The sequence below is a fragment of the Dama dama genome, chromosome 8, assembly GCF_033118175.1.
Source record: "Dama dama isolate Ldn47 chromosome 8, ASM3311817v1, whole genome shotgun sequence".
In the NCBI taxonomy this organism is placed as follows: Eukaryota; Metazoa; Chordata; class Mammalia; order Artiodactyla; family Cervidae; genus Dama; species Dama dama.
The window spans coordinates 12,188,332-12,215,752 of NC_083688.1; positions in this window are offsets into that span (position 1 = coordinate 12,188,332).

Sequence of the window (27,421 nt, forward strand, 5' to 3'; positions counted from 1 at the left end):
TGAATATTCACGGTTGATTTGCTTTAGGATTGACTGGTTTGATATTTTTGCAGTCTAAGGGACTCTCAAAAGTCTTCTCCAGCACCACAGTTTGAAAGCATCAATTCTTTGGCACTCAGTGTTCTTTATGGTCCAACACTCATGACTACTGGAAAAACCATAGCTTTAACTATGTATTCAAAGTGATGTCTCTGCTTTTTAATATGCTGTCTAGGTTTGTCATGGTTTTTCTTCTGAGGAGCAAGCATCTTTTGATTTCATGGCTGCAGTCACCATCTGCAGTGAATCTGGAGCCCAAGAAAATAAAATCTGTCACTGTTTCCACTTCTTCCATCTATTTGCCATGAAGTGATGGGATCAGATGCCATGATCTTCATTTTTTAAATGTTGGATTTTAAGCCAGCTGTTTCACTCTCTTCTTTCACCCTCATCAAGAGGCTCTTGTTTTGATTACTGTGGCTTAAGAGTTAATCTTAAAACTAAAATGTGTGATTCCTCCAGCTTTGTTCTTTTCTTTTAAAAATTGTTTATCTATTCATTTCCTTTTTCCTTATACATTTTAGAATCAGCTTTTCTATATATGTGAGAAAATTCTGCTTGAATTTTGATTGGCTTATATTAAGTCAATAGATCTCTTTGGAGATATATAGACCTCTTTATTGACTCTTCAGAGACATAAACATGGTTTCTTTTCATTTATTTAGGTCATTTTTTATTTCTTTCAACAGTGTTTTGTGGTTTCCAGCATACAGATACCATACATATTTTATTAAATGTATACCTAACATTGCATTTTTCTTGGGGCTATTGTAAATTGTATTGTGTTTTCAAAGTCATTTTTCACTGGATATAGAATGACAGATGTACCATGTGTCCATATGAGTGTGTCTCAGTTATTTTTAAAGAAACAAAAAAATAAGAAAAAATTGCATTTCTGATAATCTTATGGCTTTGTGTGGATCCATATTTTCACCTGATATCATTTTTCTTCTTCCTGAAGGACTATCCTTAATATTTCTTGCATTGAAGATCTTTATATATCTGAAAAAGGTTTTATTCCACCTTCATTGTGAAAGACATTTTTCACTGGTTATAGAATGACAGGTTAAGAGATTTTTTTCCCTTCAATACTTTAAGGATGTGGCCTCACTGTTTTCTTGCTTTCATTGTTTCTGAAGAGAAATCTGTTGTCATTGTTATGTTTATTCCTTTGTACTTAAGGTTTCTTTTCTCTGTGTTGGCTTTTAACATCTTCTCTTTATTACTGGCTTTAGAAAACTTGACTATCATGTGCCTTGGTATAGTTTTCTTCCTGTTTCCTATGTTTAGATTCTGTTGAGTTTCTTAGATCTCTGGGATTAGAGATGGTGTTGAATTTAGAAAAAAATTTTTGCCTTTTTTTTTTCTACTTGAAACATTTTTCTTCTCTCATTCTCTTTCTCTTCTTTTCCTTTAGGAACTGAAATTACATTACATCATCCAGCATGAAGTTTTCCTGTAGCTCATGGATGTTCTTTTCATTTCTGTAAACGTGTTTTCTCCTTGTGTTTTATTTTGGTAGTTTCTATTGCTGTGCCTTCACATTCATCAACTTTTTCTTCTGCAATTTCTAATCTATTAATACCATCTGGTATATTTTTCATCAGACACGGTAACTGTCATCTCTAGAATATGATTTGGCTCTTTTTTTATATTTTCCAAGTCTCTACACAGCATTTTGGACATATGGAATACTGTGATAACAACAGTTTTAATGGCCTTGTCTGCAAATTGTTAACATCTAGTCAATTCAGGGTTGGTTTTAATTGATTGATTTTCTCCTCATTAAGAGTCATATATTTCTACTCTGTGACTGCTAATCTTTAATTGGATACCATTCTCAACTTTGCCTTGTAGGATGGTTGATATTTTCATATACTTTTAAGTATTCTTGAGCTTTGTTCTGGGACTCAGTTAAAGTGCCAGGAAACAGTTTTGTCTTTTTGGGCCTTGATTTGAGGCATTGGTAGGTGAGACCAGAGCATCATTTAGCTTAGGGCTAATTCTCCCACTACTTAGTCAAGATTCTTCTGAGTACTCTGCCCTATATTCTGTGAGTCAGGCAACGGTAATAGTACTGTCCTGGCCTAGAGTCCAGGCACTGTCCCCTCCAGTCCTCTTGAAAGTTTCCTCCCAAGCTTCAAGGAGGTAGTAGTAGTCTTAGTCACTCAGTTGAGTCCGACTCTTTGTGACCCCATGGACTATATAGTCCACCGGGCTCCTCTGTCCATGGACTATTTCAGGCAAGAATCCTGGGGTGGGTAGCCATTCCATTCTCCAGGGGATCTTCCCAACTCAGGGTTTGAACCCAGGTGTCCGGCCTTTCAGGCAGATTCCATATCATCTGAGCCAGTGGGTATTCCCTTCACAAATATATGCTAGTTCGTGCTCAGCTGAAGACTCCAGGAGGACCCTCTGCAAATTCCCAGCATTCTCTCTCTGTAGCTCCCTCCTCCACAGTGCTCTGTCCCGTAACCCTAGTTTTCTTGTTCCCCTGGGCTCACAGCTCATCATCTCAATTCACCGTGTCCACCAGCTCCTGAGTTCTGCCTCCCTATATCTTGAAATCCTCTTGTTGTATTCACTGGAGCAACCAGGACTCACCTCATTCATTCCTGTGTCTCTGGGGTCACCGTTTCTCATTGTCTGGTGTTCAGTGTCTCAAAAACTCTTGTTTCATATATTTTGCTTGTTGGGTTGATTGGTCAGTTATTTCCGGCAGGAAGATAAGCCCAGACCCTGTTCCTCCATCCTGGTTGGATACAAAAGTCAGGCACGTGGGTTTTCCCCATGGCCGTAAATGGGTGGGGCTGACAACTCTTTGCCTCTACAGGACTGAACAAAGTAAACATCTCAAATCTCCATGGGTCTCAGGCCCAAGAGCAAGGTTTACCTTGTGAGAGAAGCATGAAGAAGGTGTTCCTGCCACCTGCAGGCCCTCCTCCTGAATGCAGTTCTTTTTTTTTTTTTAATATATATTTTAAATCCTTTTGTTTTTATTTTTAAATTTTATTTTTAATTTTTTTAACACCAAAAACATTTTCTATCGGGGTATAGCCAATTAGCAATGTTGTGATAGTTTCAGGCCATTCTTAGATACTGTGGGCTTAGAGGTCCACCACCAATTTTATAACAGTTTCTAGCAAAAAAAGAGACATGAGCTTTTTCCTTGTGAGACACACACCACTTTTTAGAAATAGTAAAATTTGAGAAAGATCTTTAAAGAAGTGCAGAATGAATAGCCAATATGTTTGGAGTGTTGACTCTGTGCCAGGCCATGGCTTGGGTCTTTGCAGACATTATCTCATTTAATACTCCGGAAGAGACTGTGAGGTGGGTACTGCGATGATGCTCACTTCATGGATGAGTGAACTGAGGCTCAGCGAGGTGGGTTTTTCTGCCCCAGCTCTCCCAGCTAATAAGTGGCAGGGCTTGGACTTGAACTCTGACCTGTTGACTTCCCCCAAAATTTGAGCTCTTGATTGCCAGGTTATGTGGCCATCTTTAGTTAGCACACACACCGGTGCGGAGCTGAGAGCCCCAGGGGACCCTGGAGCAGCCTTGCCCTCCTCCCTTCTTCCTGGCAGACACACGCTGGACCTGCTGTCTGTCCAGACCTGCCATCTTTCCTGCTCACACTTTCCTCTGCTGAGGCCCACAGCTTGGCAGTTGACTGCCACCAGAATTGAGAGGATGCAAAGAACCATGACCTAAAAAATGAAAATAATATTTTAATGCTTTGTCTTTTTATTTTAGATGAAACATGGTTCTCTAAAGCATAGTATTCTATTTCCTTCACTTCAAATAATACTTATTTTCACTGTGAACACTTGGAGACTTCATTCTGCCGTGTGGTGGGAGGAGACTGGGAACACCCCACCCCCTCCCGTGTCCCCCTGGGCCATCAATCAAGGGCAGATAGGGGTCTCATGGGTCACGAGTGTGCCCTTTAGAAGCAACATCCTCCACTTGCTGGGGCAGGGGCAATCTAAGGAGACTAAGAGCCCTGGCCTTGAGGAGGGTGGGCACTGAGACCCTGACACTTTCTGTGAGCTGGACCCCATGCTGAGTCTTTGCTTAGTCCAGTCGCCTAGTTCTCTAGCTCACCCTGTGAGGTGGGTACTACTATTACCCCTGTTTCACAGATGGGGAGACAAGTGCAACGTACTTGCCCAGGGTCACAAAGCTGCAAATGAATGGGCAAGAGATGGACCCCAGGCTGGGTGCAACCTTGAGCTCTGGCAGCAAAGATGAAATCAAGCCTCAGCTACTGACCATCCTGTGATCAGGCCTTGGCTTCCTCACCTGTAAACTGGAGAGAATGACACCTGCCCGGGGATGGCTGGATGGGGACGACCAGTTGAGAGTCCCTGGGTGCCCTCTAGGGCCTTGGGGTTCCTATAAGATCAGCCCCCATTTCATCTCAGGGAAAGTATGTGTGCCTTTTGCCAGCACCTGGAGAGGCTGGGCTAGCGGCCACACCCAGGCTGGGCTGGGCAGGGAGCGGGTGCCTCTCACCCTCCCTCCCCTGACACACCGATGGTGCCTACTTCAGAGAGGGGCTGGGCAAAATGCCGAGCAGACACCCAGCCTGCAGTAGGTGGCAGTAAATGTGGGCTACTGTGTGCCATTCACAGAGAGCTTTAAATGTAAGCGTCCTAAGAGGTGTTAATGTTCTTGTCCATTGCCATCGCGGGTGCCTAGGACAGGACCTGGCACATGATAGATGCTCCATTAAACACTGCCTGAATGAATACATGAGTGGGTTTTTCCTGGTTGGACTTGATGGGACTTTGGCCAGGCTGCTGATGCTTCTGGAGGAGGGCTATGTCTGATTCACGACTGTGCCTCCAGAGGCTGCCTGGGAGCTCCGGGCAGCTGAAGAGGATCCAGTCCTGAGGGTTAATAACATGTGTGAGCTGCCTGCCACGGTGCCCTGTGACTGAGGTGCTGGTCCCCTGCACACACACCCACAACACACGTTCTCTTACGCACACACACACGTGACAGCTAGATGTTACACTAATGGCCCTTTCTGAACTCTTTGCATCCCCCATGATTTCTGGCCTTGAGGGTGGGCAGAATCAGTGGCCAGGGAGTTGGAGGGTCCTCTTCCACCAAAGTCCTCTCTCTGATGACTCAGAAAGTAGAAGATGCTGCCCTGGGGGACCAGGCAACTTCGGGGTTTCCAGGGCCTTTCCCGAGTGCAGTGTTGATGCTGGAGAGACAGATGACTGGACTCCTGAGGGAGACAGAAGGTGCTGGAAGGGAGATAGGAAGTGCCAGAGATCCCTCCCTCCCTCCCATCCTGTGCCCTGATTCAGCAGATGCCCTTTGGCACGGGTTCACCAAGGGGCTGGGCTGAAGAGATCACAACTCCCAGGGGTGTCTCTAGGGTTTGTTTTTCCCTGAACTGGATTTCATGGGATTCCTTCTTGCTGTTCATTGACCACATTCTTTAAGAATATCTGGTTTAGGCATCTTATTGCTCCTCTGGGTAAATGAGACTCAGAGAGGGGCAATGAACTACCCATAGTCACACGATATGTTGGTGCCAGTTTAAGACAGCCTGGATCTTCTGACTCTGTCCTGAGTCTTTTTCTGATGCCGGAGACCAGGACAATCCAGCCAAGGTGCCTGGTCCCGGGCTGTGTGCCGTAGGGACCTGGCATCAGTGCTGAGAGGGTCTTGGTGCCAAGCAGCTGCTTTTGTCTCGTGTCTGGCTTTTATTTCTTGGTCTTAGTGATTTCAATTTCAGGAGCATTCTCTTTGTGTGTGTTTTTATTCTCTCATCTCTCATTGTGCTTTCTTTCTGGGTAATCCGAGGCTTGCAGGCAGCTAACTACGATGTGTACATTCAAATGAAACGCAATAAAACATAATTGAATGTATTTCTTTCATGTCTGAGCAGCGAATTAATCTCGCTGGCACATTCTATTTCCTCTGTGCTCCCTCTGCTTTGCATCTGAGTATTTCCCTCTCCTTCCTAGAATCTCTGGGATCTGAGGAGCCCTGCAGCCCCTGCTCATTGGAGATACGCAAATGACCCTGATATTATAGCCTCAGTCTTTGTGATGTATGGGTGATGTTCCTGGAGCAGTGGCGAGGGAGCTGCCAGATCCACGTGGGCCTGGGAGGGCCAGCGGCCCAGGGAGTGGGGAGGGCACAGGGGTCTCTGCCGACAGTGAGCATGGAGAATGTCTGTGGGCAGGGCTGAGGGGTCTTTTGTGCACCCTCCTGTCAGTTACGCAGGGGTCCCTAAGCAACACCATCAGGCCTGCACACTCACAGTGGGAAAAGGCAAGTCCTTCTCTGTTGCTCTGGAGTTGAGGCTGGATGTTTGTGATCATGAATTTCAGCCAAAGCAGCCAGCGTGGGTTTCAAGTGAGTGGAGAGATTGGTTGGGAAGCCCCAGATGTGACCATGAATTGTGGGCTCAGCTCAGCTAGGAGACTGAGGATGGAGCTGAGCAGGCAGGTTCTACTTCCTGGGCTTATTTGCTATGTGACCTTGGTGAATGACCCAACACCCTGAGTCTCAGTTTTGCCATCTGTACTATGGGTGTATATCAGTACACTGTACAACAGGCTGTAGGGAGGATTAATGAAATGATGCTTGTTTTGGGTTGGCCAAAACTTTTGTTTGAATTTTTCCATAAGGTGCTATGGAATAAAATGTCAGCATGATGCCTGATACACAGCAGATCCTGAATAAATGGAAGCTAGTAATGTTCATTTGTTCACTCATTCATCCATTCATCCATCCTGCCCACTTTGAGAGTCACTATGTGCTCAGCTGTGAGCCAGTAGCTCACAGACCAGTGGTGAGACCGAAACAAGCTCTGCAGGAGGGACATCAGCTGGGTTTTCTGCGAACAGAGGACGGACAAGCAGCAAAGGGAATCAGAGAAGGCCTCCTCGAGGAGGTGACACCTGAGCTGAAGAATTGGGGACCAGGGGGTGGTCTGGAGGCATGAAGCTTTAGTCTGGAGGGAGGTGAGGCAGGGAAGGTGGGTTGAGCAGGTGTGCTGAGAGTCATGGATAGTTCTGGAGCAGGGGAGGCATGTGGTCAGAAGGTGGGTCCTCTCAGAGATGGGAGACTTGAGCGGAGACTGTGTTCCTCTGTGGAGACCTTGTCCCTCCTGGCCCTCCCGCCTCTCGGGCCTCCATCTGGGGAGTGACTCTCATCCTCTGTCCTCCAGTGCGACCTCAGGGACCCCTGGCTGGAGACCACATCCCCCTAGTTCCCAGCTGTGGCTGGGGGCCCCTGGTCCTCCCTCCCTTCACCCCATGTCACTGTTCTGTTTCCCACACACCTTCTCCGAATATAATAAACTCCACCAGTTCTTCTCCCTGCACCCCTTCTTCCCACCAGAATTTACTGAGCAGCTACGATGTGCCAGGCCCTGTTCTAGGGACTACAGCAGTGAATGAAGCAATGATATCCTTGGTCCTGAGCTTAAGCGGGTGGCACAGAAGTCCCCGAAAAACCTGGAACCTATGCTGTGATCAGTGTACCCAGGATGGGGTTCCCAGGGCTCAGAAGACTGTGCCAGGGTTTGACCTTGTCAGGACGGTCAAGGAGGGCTTCCTTGAGGAGATCTGAGGGCTGATGGGAGAGGAGGGGAAACTCTGGGGAGAAGGGGATGAAGTGTGTGCTTTGGGCCATGAAAACAGCTTGTACACAGGCCCTGTGGGAGGTGAGTGAATTCAGGGCCTGAGTGGTGTGCCCGAGGCTGGGAGGAGACTTGAGGGAAATGGAAAGAGCTGGTGGGAGCAGTGGGAGGGACAGAGGACACCCCCAGCATTCCTGGAGGAGGGTGAAGCCTCCAGTGCAGCCAGGATCGGGGACCAGGCTTGGGGGAAGGTCACGGTCCCTGGGGCTGCCCCTCTCTGGTCTTTCCCTTCCGCACCTTCCAGGTGTAAGAGTTTTCCTCTTGCTTTTTCTTCCACTGTGTTTTCCATCCTTCCCTTCCTCCTAAGGGAGGCACTCTTAAGGGACAAGGAATAGAGGAGCCCAAAGAGGGAGTGGGATTTCCCAAGGCCACACAGTGATATTGGGCCAAGCTGGAGGCAGTTCCCTGAGCAGAGTGTTCCCTCCACGTGGTGCCCGCTGCCCCCTGGACAACTCAGCCGGGAACCGAAGCCTCTGCTTTCCAGGTTCTGCCTTGCAGGTCTTGGGCTAATGGCCCAGTCACTCCCTGAACCAATATTTAAAGAGACACTGTGGTTACAGTGTAATTTTTTTTCAGATGGTTCACAGAGAAATTGATAAATGGGTCCTGTCCCTTCCCAGGAGATTTTAGACTTCCTTTTTCTTTTTTCTTCTACTTTTTTTAAAAAAAAAAAATGACTGTCTCCTTCACACAGATTCCCTCTCTCCCATAGTACCTGGAGTTACCGAAGAAAACGTGCTGGGGGCACCTCTCAGGATGGGCCCTGGCTTGACTGTGCCCTGCAAGGGCCAGTGCTTGGGGGCTGCAGAGGCTCAGGGCTCCTTGCCTCGTCCCCTCTGGGGCCGTGGGCTTCTTGCCACCCACCCCAGGGAGTGGTGAACCTCTTCATGCCTCAGTTGTCTCATCTGTAAAAAGAGGATAACACCACTTGCCTCTCAAGATGCCTGGGACATCACAGATCAGCCCTCTGAAAGGCTTTGGTACTTTGTGAGTCATCGAGAAATCAGTAAATACGTGATGCATTATAACTGTGGGATTCACAGACAACCACGGGATTTATGAAAAAGCACATTCCTGCCACACTCGAGGCAGAGTGGATGAGAGCTGGGACACAGGCTGGAGGCGGTTAGTGGGGCTTGACCTTCTTTCCCCCTGTCCCTGGGCCCCTACTTCAGAGACAATATCAGGAGATAACATCAGAGGACTTGAAGGATGTGAAGTATAGATAGGGTCCTCCCCCGTGGGGCCTGGCACACACATATGCACACACACGCACACACACACGATCACACATGTGGTGTGTGAGGCAGGGGATCTGACATGTGCAGAGAGCCTGTTTATAGAGATGGAGACACTGTCATTCTTGTCATTTCTGAGAATACAGAGGAATGGCAGTGTTTGAGTGGGGGAGGGGAGCTGCCGTGGGAAGTAAACCAGAGGTGTTTCTGTGTCTTAGGAGGGGTCCGCAGGCCATGTCCCAGGGGTCTGCACAGTGGGTTGGTCGGGGGTCCTACTGTGTGTCTGGCTGTGCACGGGTGTTGCATCGGTGAGTCATGGAACCTGCAGCTCCCCAAGGGGTAGACGTCATCAAGGCTATGGCTTCTACAGATGAGGAAATCAAGTTAATTGGCTAATGCTGGATCTTTTATGTACACTCTGGTGACCTCTTTAATGATGCTTTCAAAGGAGGAGTTTTTACTCTTCCCCTCCTGGTCCTCTTCCTGATTCTTACAGAAGCAGGAAGAGGAAGGCTGTGCTGAACTGGGATTCCAGCCTCCACACCTTCCTGCATCACATACTTCCTGATTCCTTTCTCCTTGTACCTTTCTAGGCCCCAGGAATGCGAGGCATCAGTGGGAAAAAGAACAACAACAAAAAAGACTCATCAGTTTTGCCAAAAAGCTCTTTCTGGATAACCCAAAATTATGTCAAGCTCTTAACAGAGTTCTCATGATAGAATGAGTTTTCTTTCATACCTTGATCTTATTTGCTGGATAAATAAATTCTATCAAACCTCTTGAAGCCAACTGTCAAAGTAAGGCATTTCAGGGGAGATAGATCTCTGACTCTGATGGCAAAATTCATTTGATTTGATTCTTTAATCCAGTTTCTCTGCAAAACCTGGAGCTGAAATTTTAGAGCCTGTTCACCCTTAATGGTTTTCCTCACTTCTCCCGCCTTCTCTTCTCCCCATGCCCCATCCTCTTACAAAATAATGCAGCAAAGACTTGCTGCAGAAGTAATGATAACCATTTGGTTTTTTGCAACAATTTCTAGTGGGGAAATGGGAGAGCACAAAGCCTGTTTCTGCAGTTAGGGGAAGGAAGCGCTGGCTGTCAAAGCCTCCAGGAGCCCAGGGGGCTGTGCATAGGGTGGACGGGGTTTCTGACCTGGAGTCTGTGCCAGCAGGATTGAGAAGCAGGGGCCATCTGGGGAGAAGATGCAGCCTTATTTCCTTGAATAATCTTTTCCTCTAGTCCCTGCTCTCCACCCTGCACCATCTTCTACCTCCATCTCCATGTAACTTCAGAACCTTACCTTGTATTTGCAAAGCACTTTTAAATCCATTAGTTTCACTTAGTCATTAATTTACTCCTTCCCTCATTCATCTACATTATTCACTTCATGACAATCATGGGACTGCTGTGGGACTGTGACTCATGTGGAGCTCTGGGGGTCAAATGCAACAAGATACAACGTTCACCTTTAGAAGTCCAGAGTCTGATATTGGAGACAGAGATGTAGACAAATAGCCTTGACTCTGTGTGTTGAGGGTTATGAGAGACGTGAGCTGGGCACATAGATCAGTTGGGATGTATTGGGTATAGAGTAATAGAAAGTACAACAACAGGGACTCAGGTTATTGAGATGTGAAATGATTGAGCCCAAAAAGACTTCTGGAGGGAGGTAGTCCTGAGGCAGGACAGATATTCAGTGATGCCAAAAAACTAAGGTCTTTCTCTTTTTCTCAATATCGTCATTGACCATTCTGGACTTTTCCCTTTCTGCCTCATGGTTGCAGGATGGCTGCCACAGCTCCAAACATCATGTCTTGCATTATAGCATTCAAGTTGAGAAGGGAGTACAGTGAGGCAGAAAAAGTATTTCACAAATGTAGTCCTTCCATCAGTAGCTTTCCCCTCATACCTCAATAGCCATATCTGGGTCACTTACTTACTCCCAAAACAAAGTCTGGAGAAGGGGGATGGAGTGCCAGGTTTGTCTACATTCCTGGGCTGGGGGGGCCTACCAGCTCTGAGCCTGTTGCTGCAGAACAAACCAAGGGTTCTGTGAAAGAAGGAAGGAGGGGTGGGCTGCTGGGCAGGCATCCACAGATGTCTGCCACTTTCTCATCAGTGCTTGTGACTAAGTGTCCTGGACAGTGTCAGGTCTGGGGTGGTGGCCCAGCCTGAGCCTTGGGGGAAGAAAGCCCTGCTCTGAGCCTCTGTCCCTTGTGGTCTGGGTGACCTGGGGGGTACTTGACCTGCCTGAGGTGCAGCCTCCCCTCAGTGGAGAGGAGGCTGGAACAGCATCTGTCATGTAGGGTGGTCATGAAGGGGACATAGGGCTAGGGGTGCAGGCACCTGACCAAGGGTGTGTCAGCAGCCAGGAGCATCACAGCAATTAGCCCCATCTGTGAAATGGGCACATGTGCCTCCTCTTCTCAGTCCTGGGATGACAACAGCAGGAGCATCAGTTCACACAAGTGAGCACTTCCTGTGTGTCCTGGGCACCCTTCACTTGCATGTACTCCTTTCATCCTCATAGCCACCCTACGAGGAGGGAGTTGTTTTCATCCCCATTTTACAGCCAAGGAAACTGAGGCAAAGGGGTGACCCCAGGTGAGTGAGGGCAGACTGGGCTCCAGCTCTGACCCCCTGCAGGGCCCTGGGTGGGGCCACAGGGAGGTCGGTGCTCAGCAAACCCCTCCTCTCTGACTGTCACCTGGTCCGGGTTGGTAGCTGGGGCTGACCTCACTCCTGACCTTCTCTCTATTCCTCCTGGAGCTAGAGGGCCCCAGGACCTGCCTGGGATGTGGGGAGATTTACCCACCATCCCTACACTGCCTCCTCCCCAGGACGATGAGTGGACAGGTTCCATGTCCTGGGTGATGGGGGCACCTGACTTTCAGGCTGGAGTCCCCTGTGTCTTGGTCCCCTGTGAATTGGCAGCTTACATTCTCAGGGAAATGATGCACACTTATTCAGAACATAAGTATATGCTAATGATGAAAAACTACCATCCATATTAATAGATTTATCAAAATATGCAAAGCCATCTGACAATTACACACCTACAGCACGTCACAGTTGATAACTGCACACCAGGCTCCTGGCCAGCGCCATGATGCAAGCTTGGACACCAAGTGTGGGATGAGACTGCCGCCCAGCCCTGCGGAGGGTCTTGGCTGTCACCCCTGCCGGACCCCGCTCAGACCTGTGCCCATCCCCACCATTTCCAGTCTTCCTGGTCCTCCTGGCTCTAAGACAGACAGACCTTGTGGGGGATGGACATGGGAGAGACCCTGAAGACCACAAAGAGGGAGCTTCCCCTTCCCAGATGGGGAAACTGAGGCTTCACCCATCACTCTTGCACCCAACAATTTGCTGAGTGCCTGCCACCTGCCAGACTCTGTTCCGGGCACCGGGATGAGCTGATGTTTCCTTTGGGGAGACAGCAGTGCCAGGCGGTGATTGGGCCACGTGCCAAGACCTGAAGTGGGTGGCGGGAGAGGCTGATGGGAAGGGGCAGCAGGGGTCCAGGAAGACCTCGCTGAGCAGGTGACATTGAGCAGAGAGCTGAAGGAAGTGAGGGCCAAGCTGTGCTGGCCCCCGGGGGTAAAGTGTGCAGAGGCTTGGCGGGTAGGGGACCGAGCCCCCCCCCCAGGGAGGACGCCCCTCCATGTACTCTCAGGTTTAGCAAATGTTTGTCTCTGGGTCACAGGCCGGACCCCCATGTTGAGGGCAAGGGAAGCAAAAAGGAGCAAGGGTGGGTCCCCAGCTTCGGGGACTTCTTAGGGACATGGGGGCTAGATAAATGACCATCCACAGTCATCAGGCACCGGGATGTCCCAGGAAATATTTAGGACCTGCCCAGGTCAGGTGCTCAGGCAGCTTTGCATGGAGGTTCTTGGCTGCAGGGGATTGGAGGGTGGGGAGGTGGGACTTGGGGGGAGGGCAAAGCCCATTCCATTGGGCAGAAGGAACAGCAGGCGTGGTGGCCTTGGGGACTCTGGGGGCTTGAGGCAGACAGACTTGGTGAGAAAGGAGGGGCTGGGGGTGTGGGGCGGGGGTGGGGGCAGACAAGCAGGCCTGGTGCACAGGATCCGGGGTGAGGGTGGGAAATCCAGCTGCATAAGGGAGGAACAAGGGTGTAATGAAAGCTTCAACTCTTGGCCCTGGGTGGAGATCCCTGTTTTGGGGGGCTGGGGACAAGGAAGAGTGAGGGGGCAGGGTAGGGGTGCAGCTCCGTCTCCCTGGAGAGAGTTCTCAAGCACTGGCCAGGATGGTTTCCTTGGAAGCCTCTGGGATCTCCTTCTGTGCAGCTCAGTGGCCTGGATGGGTCAGCCTGCTGCCCATATAACAGAGGCCCGAGGCTCACACAGATGGGAACTGATGCCCTGAACAGGGGTGTCAGCCCTGCCCTGTGCAGAGACAACTAAAGGCTCTCTAGAGTCTGCTGGAAAGGTCCCAATACCTTTGGCTGATGCCAGAACTCAGGTCCCCAAGACTGGGCCCCATTGCACCCCTCCCCCAACCTCCCTTCCCCTCCCCGAGGGAATTCCTGGCTGGACAGCAGAGGAGCATAGAGGGGTGAATATAAAACAGAAAGTGCTACTGGAGCCACTGCACCAGGCCTAACAGCTCTCCAGGGACTCACAGTCCTCCTGAGACTTGCTCTATCCTAGCCCCACCTCGATGTCGCAGAGGTGAAATGGATATGCCAGGGTTTAGGGCGAGGATTTCAACTCCCAAGTTTTCATCCAAGTCCACAGCAGCCACTGGCTCTTCCGCTTAAGCTTCATCTTCTATGCATTGTTCATCCATTCGATGGTCTTTATTGGGCCCTGACTCTGAGCCAAGCCCAGTGCTGGTGCTGAGGAGGTGGCAGGGACAAACCTGACCAGCCCTGCTGGTGGAGACTTGCTAGGGAGTGGGAAGGTTGCTCTAGAACACTTGAGTGATTCCAACTGGAAGTCAGAGGTCTAGAGACTGCAGAAGAGTCCTGGCTATGACTTCCTGTCTGTCTGTCTGTCTATCTATCTATCTATCATCTATCCATCATCTATCTATCATCCACCATCTATGTATATCTGCATCCATATCTTTCCATTGCAGTGAGGTGCATCGCATTATGCTTTGCACTGTTCACGCATCACATCAGTTAAGATTCACCAACTTCATGAAGAAAGCCTCCAGTCTCCCTGTTTTTTGTATGAGGTGAATGATGCCAGAGCTAAAACCTAGCAGAGCTGAGACTAAATCCCAGCTTTGTCCCTGATCCCTACCTCACACCACTTCCATCTCCCAGAGCTCCAGAAGCTGCTGTGCTATTCCTAATGTCCTGTGATGCTAATGTCCTGAGGGTCCAGAAGTTTCCCATCAAACTGTCCTGTCCTGTATCTCTTACATTACAATTGCGATAACTATCTTAAGCTCTGCATTCGTAATCCACAGTGATTTTAACCTTTCATCATCCGACTTTGCTTAACCTGCTCCAACTCTCCTCTTCTGTGAGTGTTGCTTTCAGAGAATCTATGAAAAGACACTGTGTCCCCAGAATGCCCAGCCGGTCCCCCCCACTCTAGCCTGAGCCCTCCCGCTTCCCTTCGAATCCCGTCCAAACCATCTTCAGCTGCTCCCTTCTCCAGGGTCCACTTCAGACTTTGAGTTTATGGCTGTCACATAATGCTATTAGCCATGACAATGGCAATTAGAACAATTATGCTGGGCCATAAACTTCTGCAGGATTTAGGACTGATGCTGAGTTTCTGGCGCTAAGGCAGTCTGCAGCCACCCCTGACAGCAGACAGCAATGGCCACAGACCCAAAGGGGTGCTGTCTCTCTGGATCAGTTTTGCCCTGTGCACCCAGGGCCCCCACAGGGGCGAACCCCACATCTGGATGTTAGACATCAAGCCCTCAGCACTGTAAAGGTCAACACTCAATAGAGCAGGAAGAGCAGGGACTGGGGAGCAGACTGCTGGGGTTCAAGGCCTGGCTCCAGCTGTTCTGAGTTGTGCAAACTTGGATGAGCTTCTAAACCTCTCTGGGCTTCAGTATCTTTGTCTGTAAATTGAGGAGTTAACAACAATTCTTCCTCTGTGGAATTGTTGAACCAAGTAAGTGAAACAGTGCATGTCAAGGCCTAGCACAGAGTCAGCTCTCACTATTCCAGGCCCCAAGGGGGTGCCTCTAAAGATCTCTCTGCCACCACTGCATTTGGCATTGAGCAACTGAGGCCAAGAAACACTAAATTAAACATTTGAGAGTAAGACAGTATATGACCGTGCTAAATTATGCAGGACGGACAATTAGAGAACAAAACGATCGGTAATAAAGGGCTAATTGGGCGGGACAGACGCTCAGTGAGCCCAGAACCTGAGATGCAGCCTGGGACAGCAACGGCCTCGCCAGGGCCTGGCACTCTCAGTAATAACATCGAGTTTTCTTTTAATATAACTCATACTTACTGTAAAACCCTGAACATGTGCAAAATGTATGTAAAGCACTGGTTTCTCACCTCCAAAGACAGAAGCTAATGCTTTTTCTCATTCTTTTTCTATTTATACACAAGTACACATTTTCATAATTCATTTCCCATTGGTGTGACTGTGTTCTGATCATTTCCTATCCCCATCATCGGTGAGGGAGGGACCCTCCATCCTAAGTAGAATGAAATGGCTGAACACACAATGGACAGATGTGAGGGACAGCAGTTTATTAATCGCTTACACTCGCAGCCTGAGAGAGGAGGATGTTCCCTGCCACGCAGGACCACATGAGGTTTGCACTTGGGAGCAGAGTGAACCAGGAGGGGCAATGGGAGGCAGGCTATGTGAGGGGCCTCCTGGTCCCCACAGAGGATGTGATGGGTTTGATTGAATAAACTCCACATTGGCTGGCAGCCAAGGTGAGGATCTGGGGGAGCACAGCTGCTCTGGTTGATTGGGGAACTAGCTGGATGGGGGGCCTTTCTGCTGGATGGGGCATATCTGGCAGGAGTGGGGGAACTCTGGGTGGGCCTCTGAGGTCCTGTGACGGTCAAAGATGTTGAGGCAGCAGATGAAAACTTTGGGTTTCTAATACAGACTGTCAGGATAAGCAGGGTGTGCTCTGATAACCTCCTCCCTCTCCTGAAACAACAAAGCTCATGTCATGTGTCCACTGCGGTGAGTGGGGAGTGCTTCGTGCATCACAGACCCCCAGGGATTCAGGCTGATGGAAGCACCTTGAGATGCTGGCATTCCCACATGTGGCTCCAAGGCCACTTCAGGAAGGAGGAGGGACAGGAGTTTGAGCCCTGGGTCTGAAATGCTCCCTCCTCCCTCCCGGAAGCAATACTCCCCACCTCTAATCCCCTCTATTCATGTCTCCTTGGCCAAAGCAAGTCTCACTGCCCTGATGTAAAGGTCATGGGATATGCCATTCTCCTGGGGGTGGGGCAGAGGAGGACTGGGTGCTGTTGAATCTCAGCCGTGCTCTTCACATGCCGCACATACCAATTTGGGTCAATCTTACCTGAAACTCTGCACTGACCAGTTATCCATTTCTAAATATATTTTTGGGAATACAGTTGATCCTTGAACACCATGGGTTTGAATTGTGGGATTCACTTATACCTGGATAAATTTTTATAATAAATACTATGGTTCTACAGGGTCATAGGAAACAGTGATAGACTTTATTTTCTTGGGTTCCAAAATCATTGCAGATGATGACTGCAGCCATGAAATCAAAAGACATTTGCTCCTTGGAAGAAAAGTTATGACCAACCTAGAGAGCATATTAAAAAGCAGAGATGTTACTTTGCCAACAAAGGTCCATCTAGTCAAAGCTATGGTTTTTCCAGTAGTCATATATGGATGTGAGAGTTGGACCTTAAAGAAAGCTGAGCGCAGAATTGATGTTTTTGAACTGTGGTGTTGGAGAAGACTCTTAAGAGTTCTTTGGACAGCAAGGAGATCTAACCAGTCCATCCTAAAGGAAATTAGTCCTGAATATTCACTGGAAGGACTGATGCTGAAGCTGAAACTCCAATACTTTGGCCACCTTATGCAAAGAACTGACTCATTTGAAAAGACCCTGATGCTGGGAAAGATTGAAGGCGGGAGGAGAAGGGGACGACAGAGGATGAGATGGTTGAATGGTATCACCGACTCGATGGACATGAGTTTGAGCAAGCTCCGGCATTGGTGATGGACAGAGAAGCCTGGTGTGCTGCTGTCCATGGGGTGGCAAAGAGTCAGACACGACTGAGTGATTGAACTGAACTGAACTTACCCTCAGCATCCACACTGCAGTTCACCGTTAATGCTGGGGTGTCTCTGCTTTCTAGAATCTGAGCTTCTCCCTGTTGCTGAGACATGGGGCTCTTGTGGACATTTGCTGAGGCAGTGAGCACCCTGAATGCTGGCTCAGCTCCCCATGTGAGATGCTGTCTTCAACGAGATGCTGTCCCTTACTGGTCACTGCAATCCTATACAGCGGCTTCTAGTGAAAGTGAAAGCCACTCGGTCGTGTCTGACCCTTTGCAACCCCATGGACTATACAGTCCATGGAATTTTCCAGGCCAGAATACAGGAATGGGTAGCCTTTCCCTTCTCCAGGGGCTCTTCCCAACCCAGGGATCTAACACAGGTCTCCCGCATTGCAGGCGCATTCTTTATCAGCTGAGCCACAAGGGGAGCACAGCGGATTCTAGGGACACCCCTGTTCTCACAGGGGTTCGCAGGCCTGGCTCAGAAACCACCCAGCTTCACACAGATGCCCAGGGCTGGCCGGGGCACCCAGATGGCTCCTCAGGATTCAGGGTGGGGCTCTGAGGGCTCCCGACTGGGTTCTCATGCAGATGTGACTGTTCTGGGCCATTCCAGACAGAGCATGGATACTGACTAGAGTCTGAGATGACTGCACCACGCCACTGCCAGCGCTGAGGGTCTTGCTAATATTCTGGGGAGACATGGATCCTCAGTGATTCTATCTGCATTTCTCCTCCCCATTCTGAGCTTTGAGCTGCTCCCTCTTGGGGTTGCATGGACCCGGGAAGACCAGCACAGGCCCTCTTCCACCTCCACAGCCCTCTCTTCCACCACGTTCCTCCCAGGTCTGTTCATCCAGCAGAGGCCCCTGGCCTTCGTGTCCTTATCCCAGGACGCAGCCGCTACATGTCTCCCCAGGTGCACAGGCAGCTGGAAGGATGGTGCTCATGTGGGCGGTTGGGCGCGGAGCTCATCCTGGTGAGCCTTCCTGCGAGCTGGGACGGGCGCCTCCTGGTGGTCCAATTACTCAGTTCAGTTCAGTCGTTCAGTCGAGTCTGACTCTGCGACCCCATGGACTGCAGCACGCCAGGCCTCCCTGTCCATCACCAACTCCTGGAGTTTACTCAAACTCATGTCCATTGAGTCGGTGATGCCATCCAACCGTCTCATCTTCTGTCGTCCCCTTCTCCTCCCGCCTTCGATCTTTCCCAGCATCAGGGTCTTTTCAAACGAGTCAGCTCTTCGCATCAGGTGGCCAAAGTTTGGAGTTTCAGCTTCAACATCAGTCCTTCCAGTGAATATTCAGGACTAATTTCTTTTAGGATGGACTGGTTAGATCTCCTTGCTGTCCAAGGGACTCTCAAGAATCTTCTCCAGCATCATAGTTCAAAACATCAATTCTTCGGCGCTCAACTTTCTTTATAGTCCAACTCTCACATCCACACATGACTACTGGAAAACCATAGATTTGACTAGACGGACTTTTGTTAGCAAAGTCCAGGTACTAGAAGGATTCTCTTGCCCTGGGCTGATGGAGCACGGGCTGCATTTGTAAACATTTTGTCTCCCGACATGTCTACCTCTGTAGCGTCACTAATACCATTGATACTGATATCCTGTAAATATTCCTTCCCTACCCACAGCTTCTCTGCCGCGTCCAGTCCAGGCCCCCATCATTGCTCACCGGCACTCCTGCAGCAGCGTCCAACCTTGACTTGCTGCTTCCACTGTCTCCCCTTCAACCGCCCATTCTCTGCGCGGCCGCTAGAGGGAGCGTCAAAAGCATGCTCCAGTACTCTGCGGGGGTTTCCAGGGTACTTGTCCCAAGTCCTCACCTGACTTTGAAGCCTAGGGCAGTCTGACTCAGCCGACCTCTACACCTGCCCCGTCCCCTCCATTCCTTGAGGGATGGTGCAGTCACACGGGCCTTTTTTCCTGCCACTCGAACCTCCAGGCCTTTGCAGGTGCTGTTCCTCTGGAACATCCTCCAGGCATCGCACCTGATTGACTTCTAAGCGTCCATTAAGTCTCAGCATAGAAAAGCCACTCCCTCCAGGAAGCCCTCCTGACCTTCCCCTGACAGGATAGGCCCCCCGTGGCTCTCATCTCATTACCACTGATTCTTTACATAGTTATTGCTTTAATTTCAATCTCAACTGGAAACCCCAAAGGGTGTCTTCGTTGTCTCTCTGTTATGAAAGGGTGTTTTATTCTTTTCCCATCCGGCCCTGGGCTCTGGGTCCCCTTAGTCATCTATGTCTGCCATAGACATCCTGGCACCCAATCTATACTTGGCAAACAGCAGGTGCTTAAACATCCTGGGGACCTGGCCTGTTCCGGGGGCACTGGGAGGCAAGAGAGGCCCCTGTGGGTGAAGCGAGGGGATGGCAGGACAAGGGCATGAGTCAGGGTGGGACAAACCCCCAGGTGCTGCTCCAATGTCCGCAGACAAGGTCCAGCACATACTGGTTAGTGGGCAGTCATGGGAAATCAAGTCATATATCTTCCCAACTGAGCAGGACCCCTGGGACCACCAGGGATATCCCAGTCTCTCTGCAGAGGCTTTTCTGGCTAAGGAAGTCACTCTGACCTCAGTGAGCTCCCTCCTCCCAGTGCCTTTGGAGCAAATTTGGCCCTGCCCCTGCGTGGCCAAGATGCATCTCTGCTCACAATCTGGCTGTAAAGTTCCTCTGGGCGCTTCTATTTTTACACTGAATGGTCTTACTTTTTGCTGGCATGGGCCCCATTTTCCTGGGCAGAGATCTTGGGGACCCAGAGCCCAGGGCTGGATGGAAAAAGAATAAGAAAAAATCCCTTTCATATCAGAGAGATATGAAGATGGTCCGTTATGAGGTGAAGGGAACTAACTCTCAGCTAAAAAATAATTTGGCTAAATGACAGGCTCACATCACCTCCCTGTAGTCACCTCCAGGTACTTTCTCCTCCTTCTTCTCCCTGTTTTCCCCTCCTCTTCATGATGCTTTCTTTTTCCATCATTTTGGTTGACTAGGACACATCAGTTTTTGCAACATCATTTTCATGAAGATCTACCTGGGAAAGATTGGAGATAAACTCAGCAGAGCTGACAGCATAGCTCTGTTCACACGAACCAAAGAAACCACTTTTCAAATTGCAAAAAAATGATTAGAAATTAGAACTCCAGTTACAGCTGGAGATGGAGGGAGAGGTGACTGGGGGTGGGGCCCACCCTGCCTCTCTCAGGCCTCTTCTCTCCAGCCTCATCTCTCCAGTCTCCCCTCCCTTCCCCTCCCTAACCCAGTGCTTCACACTGAACCTTGAAAAATTTGTAATCATAATACATAATGACTATTGAGAACACAGTATGTTCCAGATGCTGAGCTGAGTACTATAAACTAAGCACCTTATTCATTCACCCCATATACCAAGTATGTGTTCTCCTTCTTTCCTCCATTCATTGGGCGTTTACTGGTTGTTGGGCTGGAAAGCAAGCCAGCATTTATTGAGCAACTATTGTGTGCTGATGACTTCCGTTTATCCTTTCAAGGATCCGTTCTTACCTTCCAGGAAGTCAGGGCTTGTGGCTCAGGGCTGAGATCCCACAGAATCTGCTCTGGGTCCCTTGGCCACCCAGTGAGGGTCTGACCCACATAGCTATCACCCATTCCTCTTTCTCCAGTACAGAGGCTCCTAGTCTGCTCAGGGAACAGCATTATTGTAATTGCTGCTGCTATTGTGATTGTCATAAAAACCATCCCCGAGCAACAACAATGGCAGCTACACATCCATTTTATACCTGGCACGGTTACCATCTGCTCCTATGATGACCCTTGACACGTACTAACTGTGTAAGGCAGGACTTGGCCCTGGAGGCAGACAGGCATCAGCAAGGCTCAGGATTTGTTCAAGGTACCAGTGAGCTGGGTTTGGCCCGTCGCCTCCACTGGGCTTGGATGCCAGGGTGTGTGATGTCTATGAGAGTCAGGAGGGCCATGTCTGCAGGTGAGTAAGAAGCTGAGAAAACCTGACTGCAGAAGAAAGAATGAGACGGAAGAGCAGAAGAGCCGAGGTGAAACCCACAAGCGGAGAGGATGGACAGGGCTGCCGGGGCTGCTTATTTCAGTCCTGAGTCAGATCCAAGCCCAGTAAGTTCTGCAGGACCCCCAGGAACCAGTGTCTGCCCCTCCCCCCTTTTCTTTTCCGTAAACTAGATAGTGTTTTCTGTATCATACAAAGAGCCCTGACTGAATGCCAAGAAAACCTGTTTATTTTTAAAATCTGCATTTAAAAAAGCTCCGTTTCTAACAATGAGTGTCTCTCTCTTGGAGAGCCCTCATAAATAACAGAAAGGAAGTTTTTGTAAACCTTTATGGAAATGAAGTCCGAAATCTGGGCACACACTTGTTTAACAAGTGATAATTAACTGCTGACAATATAATTTCAGCATGTTTATCATTAGGAAGTAATCAAAGAGATCCTTGCGCTGGGGAGTCCGGTCTCATCTGCGGAGCTCAGCGCCTCTGCGGATAGATGCAGAGTTAGTCCCTGGGGTCCGCTGCTCCCTGCCAGCTGGTATTTGGATCCCAGAAGCGGCACTTGTGTTTCATATCCCTGGGATTTCTGTGCTCCACAGACTCCTGGCAATTCCCAGAAGGCAGCCCAGGCAGCCCCTCTCTAAGGGATCATACCCTCCTCCGGGCGACCCTGAAGATGCCTGCACCCAGAGCAGGGACTTGGCACCTGCCCCTTATGGAGGGAGGGGGCGCTCTCATCTCTGCAGCCCCTGCTAGGCCTTGGGTCCTGCAGGGGTTCCTAGCCCATCCCTCATTTGACAGAGGAGGAAACTGAGGCTCAGAAAGGTAGAGTCATTTGCTCAAGGCCACACAGCTTGGTGAGCAGCCAGATGGGGATGTGAACTCTGACCCCCACCTGACCCCCAAGTCTGGGCCACCCCCACCCTACACCCAATTTCCATTCTTTAGTAAACTCAACTGCTCTGTGCCTCAGTTTCCTCATCTGTAAAATGAGGATAAAGCTAGTATTCTCCTTAGGAGGACTTTTGAGGATGAAATAAACTGATATATACACTACACACTCACACTACTTAGCTTTGTGCATGGCATAAGGTATTAGCTATAATGTTCATTAATTATTATCAATATTATACTCCTAATAATATCAATGAAATACTGATACTGAATGAAGTCTCTCAGTCGTGTCCAACTCTTTGTGACCCCATGGACTGTAGCCTACCAGGCTCCTCTGTCCACGGGATTTTCCAGGCAAGAGTACTGGAGTGGGTTGCCATTTCCTTCTCCAGGGGATCTTCCCAACCCAAGGATCGAACCCGGGTCTCCTGCATAATATTAGCAGTGTAGCATACTGCTCCACTAGGCCAACTTCTTTCCTCCAATCTGTGAGTCTATTGCCTCTGACCCCTTTAATCAGAGCTGTGTCCCTTGGGGACTCTGTCCAGACCTCCAGAATCCATTTACAAGGGACACTGAAAGGCACTTGTGATGCCGAGTGTAGTGGTTAGGAGTTACTTCCTGGGTCTTGAAGGTCTGAGTCCTCTGAAGACAGGCATGTCCACTTCCTATTAACTGCTATCACAAAAACCCCAGTTCTCTGACCCACACTCAGCTCTGGCTGACCACGACCTGTTGGAACATTTTCGTCCCCACTTCCATCTCCTGGGTCTAGAGATCCCCAGAGTTTACAGCCCCTCCCATCCTCCCCCACCACACCAGCTACACAGAGCCACCCCCTGTCCCAGAACATTCCACACTGTATCGTCTCCAGCCTTTGCATACACTGGTTCCTTTGCCTAGACAGCCTTCCCTCCCTTCCTGCCTGGTAGAATGAATGTTCTGATCCAACTCAAACGTATCCTACTTGATGACTCCTTGGACCCAGGTCTGTCTGCCCTGACTGAGCACCGAGCCGCCTGACTCCTTTCCTAGTGTGTCGCTGTGGGTGGCTTGGCACACCTGCCCATGTTGTCTCCGTCTCCAGGGCACCCTGCAGGTGGGCTTTATTATCTCTAGCTCCCAGATGAGGCTCGGGGAAGGTAACTGACTTACCTAAAGTCACATGCCTAGAAAGCACCCCAGCCCAGACGGACGCCCCGATGTTGACATAGCCCCAGGTAACCGCCCTTCCATTTTGTGCTCATATGAATCTAGATTGTTCCCTCCCTTAAGGCAGCAGGGCGTGGTGCGTGAGTGTGCACTCCTATTTGTCACTGATCTAGGCCTCAGTTACAGAAGTTCTGGGCACTTCCCACACAAACCCAGGCCCATGGGCGCAGGAACAAACGTGCATACACATCCAGGTGAAGACTGGCATGTGTCCGGAGATGTTAATGAGCACATCGGCTGTGCTCCAAATCAGTGTCCACACGCAGCCCTGTTAGCTGAGCCCTTATTCATAAATCCACCGGCCTCCTGGATCCCTGACCAGATACTCCTTGGGATCCTCAGACTCAGGGCAGGTGGGCCCAGGGTGGGAGGTGCAGGGGACAGACCTATCTCAGAGATTTGCTTCTGACTCCTGTCCTGAAAACCTTCCCTTTATGAACCCTAGAAATATTTGTTCAAATATAGTGGAAAATAGAAGGTCACCTCTAGGCAGTGGAGCGGAATCGACACCAGGGTGGCAAGTGTACACGCTGGGGTGGCTGCCTTACTGGAGGTGGGAGTGAGGCTGTGAGTCTTGGTAGCTTGAGGGTTCAGGCGTAGCATTCTCTCAGGATAATGAAGGCTTGGTGACCATGGGAACCCAGGATTTGGGCGTATGGCCCCCATAGGGAGTTGGAGCCTTTGAAGATCTATGTCCTTAGTGAACAAGTGTATCAGAAAAACATTCCATTTAGAAGTTCTAGGAGTCTGCAATGGGCTTCCTAGGTAGCTCAGTTGGTAAAGAATCCACCTGTGTTGTAGAAGCCCTGGTTCAATCCCGGGGTTGGGAAGATCCCCTGGAGAGGGGAATGGCAATCCACTCCAGTATTCTTGCCTGGAGAATCCCCATGGACAGAGGAGCCTGGTGGGCTGCAGTCTGTGGTGTAGCAAAAGGCTGAACATGACTAAGTAACTAAGCCCAGCTCAGTAAGCTCAGGAGATTGTAGGGAAGCAAGTCTGTCTCCATCTGTATTCTTGGTAGAGCAACAACAAAGAGTTCCCTTGGAAAATTGTGGACGAATCGGCACCTCCCTTGGGCTGATGGTTTTAATTTATCCCATAAGTTAGATTTTTGAACAGAGAAGCCAAGGAACTAAGCCATAACTGGTCCCAGGCTGATGATATTTCTGGGGCATCTGAAGAAGCCAATCCAGAAGAGTTTAGTGGGCCACACCTTACACCTGGCAATACAGGATTCCCACAGATAAGACCCCAGTGAAGAGGAGCTCAAAAACCAAAATTCCAGAACCAGTGAAGAATAGACATTATGCATGAGAAGTAGCAGATAAAAAAGAATAGGAAGAGAATCTAAAGAACCTCGAATAATAGATTGATCCCAAGGGAAACTCTAAGATAAGTATGTTTAGAATAAAGACATGAATCAAAATAATTCTGGGAGAGGGATGAGTAGGTGGAGCACAGAGGATTTTTAGGGCAACGAAAGTAACTTATGCAATTATAATGGGGAATACATGTGATTATATATGTATCCAAATCTATAGGATGTACAACATTAAGAGTGAACCCTACTGTAAACTATAGATTTTGATGGTTATTATTTCTTCATGGAGGTTCACCAAACATCACTCTGGGAGGAGGGCATTGATAACAAAGGAGGCTGCACATGGTGGGGACGGAGGGGATATGGGAGATGTCTATGTGCTGTGCTTCATCGCTTAGCCGTGTCTGACTCTTTGTGATCCCACAGACTGTAGCCCACCAGGCTCCTCCGTCCATGAGGATTCTCCAGGCAAGATTGCTGGCATGGGTCGCCATGCCCTCCTCCAGGGGATCTTCCCAACCCAGGGATCAAACCAGGTCTCCCACATTGCAGGTGGATTCTTCACCATTTGAGCCACCAGGGAAGCCTGATAACAAAGGAGGCTACACGTGGTGGGGGCAGAGGCGATACAGGAAATGTCTCTACTGTCCTGTAAACTTTGCTGTGAATGTAAAACTGGTCTTAAAAATTGTCTTTAAAAATCACGAGAATGGAACCAAATACTATGAAAAAAGGAGCAACCATATTAAAAAATTTTTTTCTCTAAAAATGAAATATATAATCAGTGAATTAAAAGTGAATGAGTAAAATAGCAGAATAGGCAAAAGTAGAAAGAAAATAAGTAAACAGGAGTGTTAACAAAATGAACATTTCCAGAATATAGATCAGAAAAGTAAATTGTGAAAAATATAAAAGTGAGGTCAAGAGACATTATATTAGAATAAGATGATCCATCATACATGAAATAGGTTTCTTAGAATATAGGAAAAGGGAATAAAAGAGGAAATAAATAAATAAGAACCCAGAACTTTTCAGAACTTATGGAAAGGTAATTTTCAGACTCAGAAAGCCTAAAGAATCCGAAGAAGGCTTTGAAAATAATCTATATTTATATTTATATTTAGATCTACTTCTTGATCTGCTGATACCTATATCTATACCTGCCTCTATACCAATGGAATTAATTCTACAACTACAAACATAATGTTGAGAAGAAAGAAAAAAATAGACACAAATGAGAAAACAGTGTAATTTTGTTTATTTAACTTCTAAAACAGGCACAACAAATCTATAAACTAGTTAGAACTGGTGGAATGGTAGTGAATGGAAGGGAGCATGAGGGAACCAATTAGAAATAAGTTTACAGTTTGAAAAAGGCAACAAAAGAAGAACAGATCAGTTGAGAAAGACAAATACAGAACTGACTGCTCCACAGCAACAATAGAGACCGGAAAACACTGGAATACTACTTTTGTTGCCAAACTACCGAAAGACAATTGGAGTTCTAGCTAAACCATCACTCAAAATTTGATACAGAGGGAAAAAAAAAGATATTTTCAAATTAAAAATGGAAAGAGTTTAACAGATCTTGCTAAAAGAATGAATAAAAGATCACTTTTGAAAGTCATTGGACTTAGAAGGAAGAATAGAATGAAAGCAGGAAAAGCATGTAGAAATAGCCATGTGCTTGGGATAAATCTAACCATTTATGCCTAAATAAATAAGGGGGAAACCAACAATGATAATAATAATAACAATTAAGTTGTTAGAGGTTGAAAAAGAAGATGGAATCACAGCATTAGATAAAACCAACCTTAAGATGTGAGATTAAAGCTATTTGATGATCTTGGTGTTGTTCAGAGGAAGGAAGGAGATGTTAACTTTAAACTATGTAAACTCTAAACAAGTCTGCATTTCATTTTAAGGTGAGTGATCAACTGAGAGAAATAGGGTGCAGACTTTTGCAACCAATAGAAGAAGACAGGTAATGAAGGATATTTGATAGACACAATGGACAGAAGAATATAAGTCAAACAGAAAATAAAGGAAGAAAGAATCAAAGGAGGAAATCGGGGTAGACAGAAAGCAGAGGTAAGATGAAGGACTCCTGCTCAGCTTGCTGTCATCTTGTGACTTTAGCTAATGGCTGCCTATTTCTCCTTTAAGTTTTTATAACTTCCTCCTCTGTCTCCAAGGGCAATTTGTGATGATCAAGAGCAAACCAAAGAATGTAGCAAACACAAGAGGATTCTCAGCCGCCTGTCTGCCAACCTGTGGTTCCCTCAGCCAGAGGTGGCCTGGAGGGGGAGAGGGGTGCAGTTCTTGGCATCCTGAAAAGGTGAGGAGGGACCCCTCAATTCAGTTCCCAGGACACTTGCTAGGGGCTACCCCTCGAGGCTGGACTTGCTCAAGAGAGCAGAGGGGTGGAGGAGTTCAGCCAGGACAGTTCTGCCAGGCAGAGCCATGGAGGGGACCAGCCACAGCATCACTAGGTCTCTGAGCCCAGCACCATCAGCTGAGATGGGAGACAGGTCCTGGAACTGGCGGAGGTTTTACAGGTGACAGACCGCAAGGTACCTAGTGGTTGTGGGTCCCCTGAGCCCACCAGGGGCCACCTCCAGGCTCCTGACCCCCTGGATAAGCTCAGCTACACGAAACTCACGGCTGTCCTTCCCCGACCTGCTCCTCTTGCTGATGGGAGGAGTCTGGCCCTGTGGTCCTGAAAGGGAGTAAAGAGGCTTCTCAAACCCACACGGCACAGCCTGACGCAAGTGTTCCTTCACCAG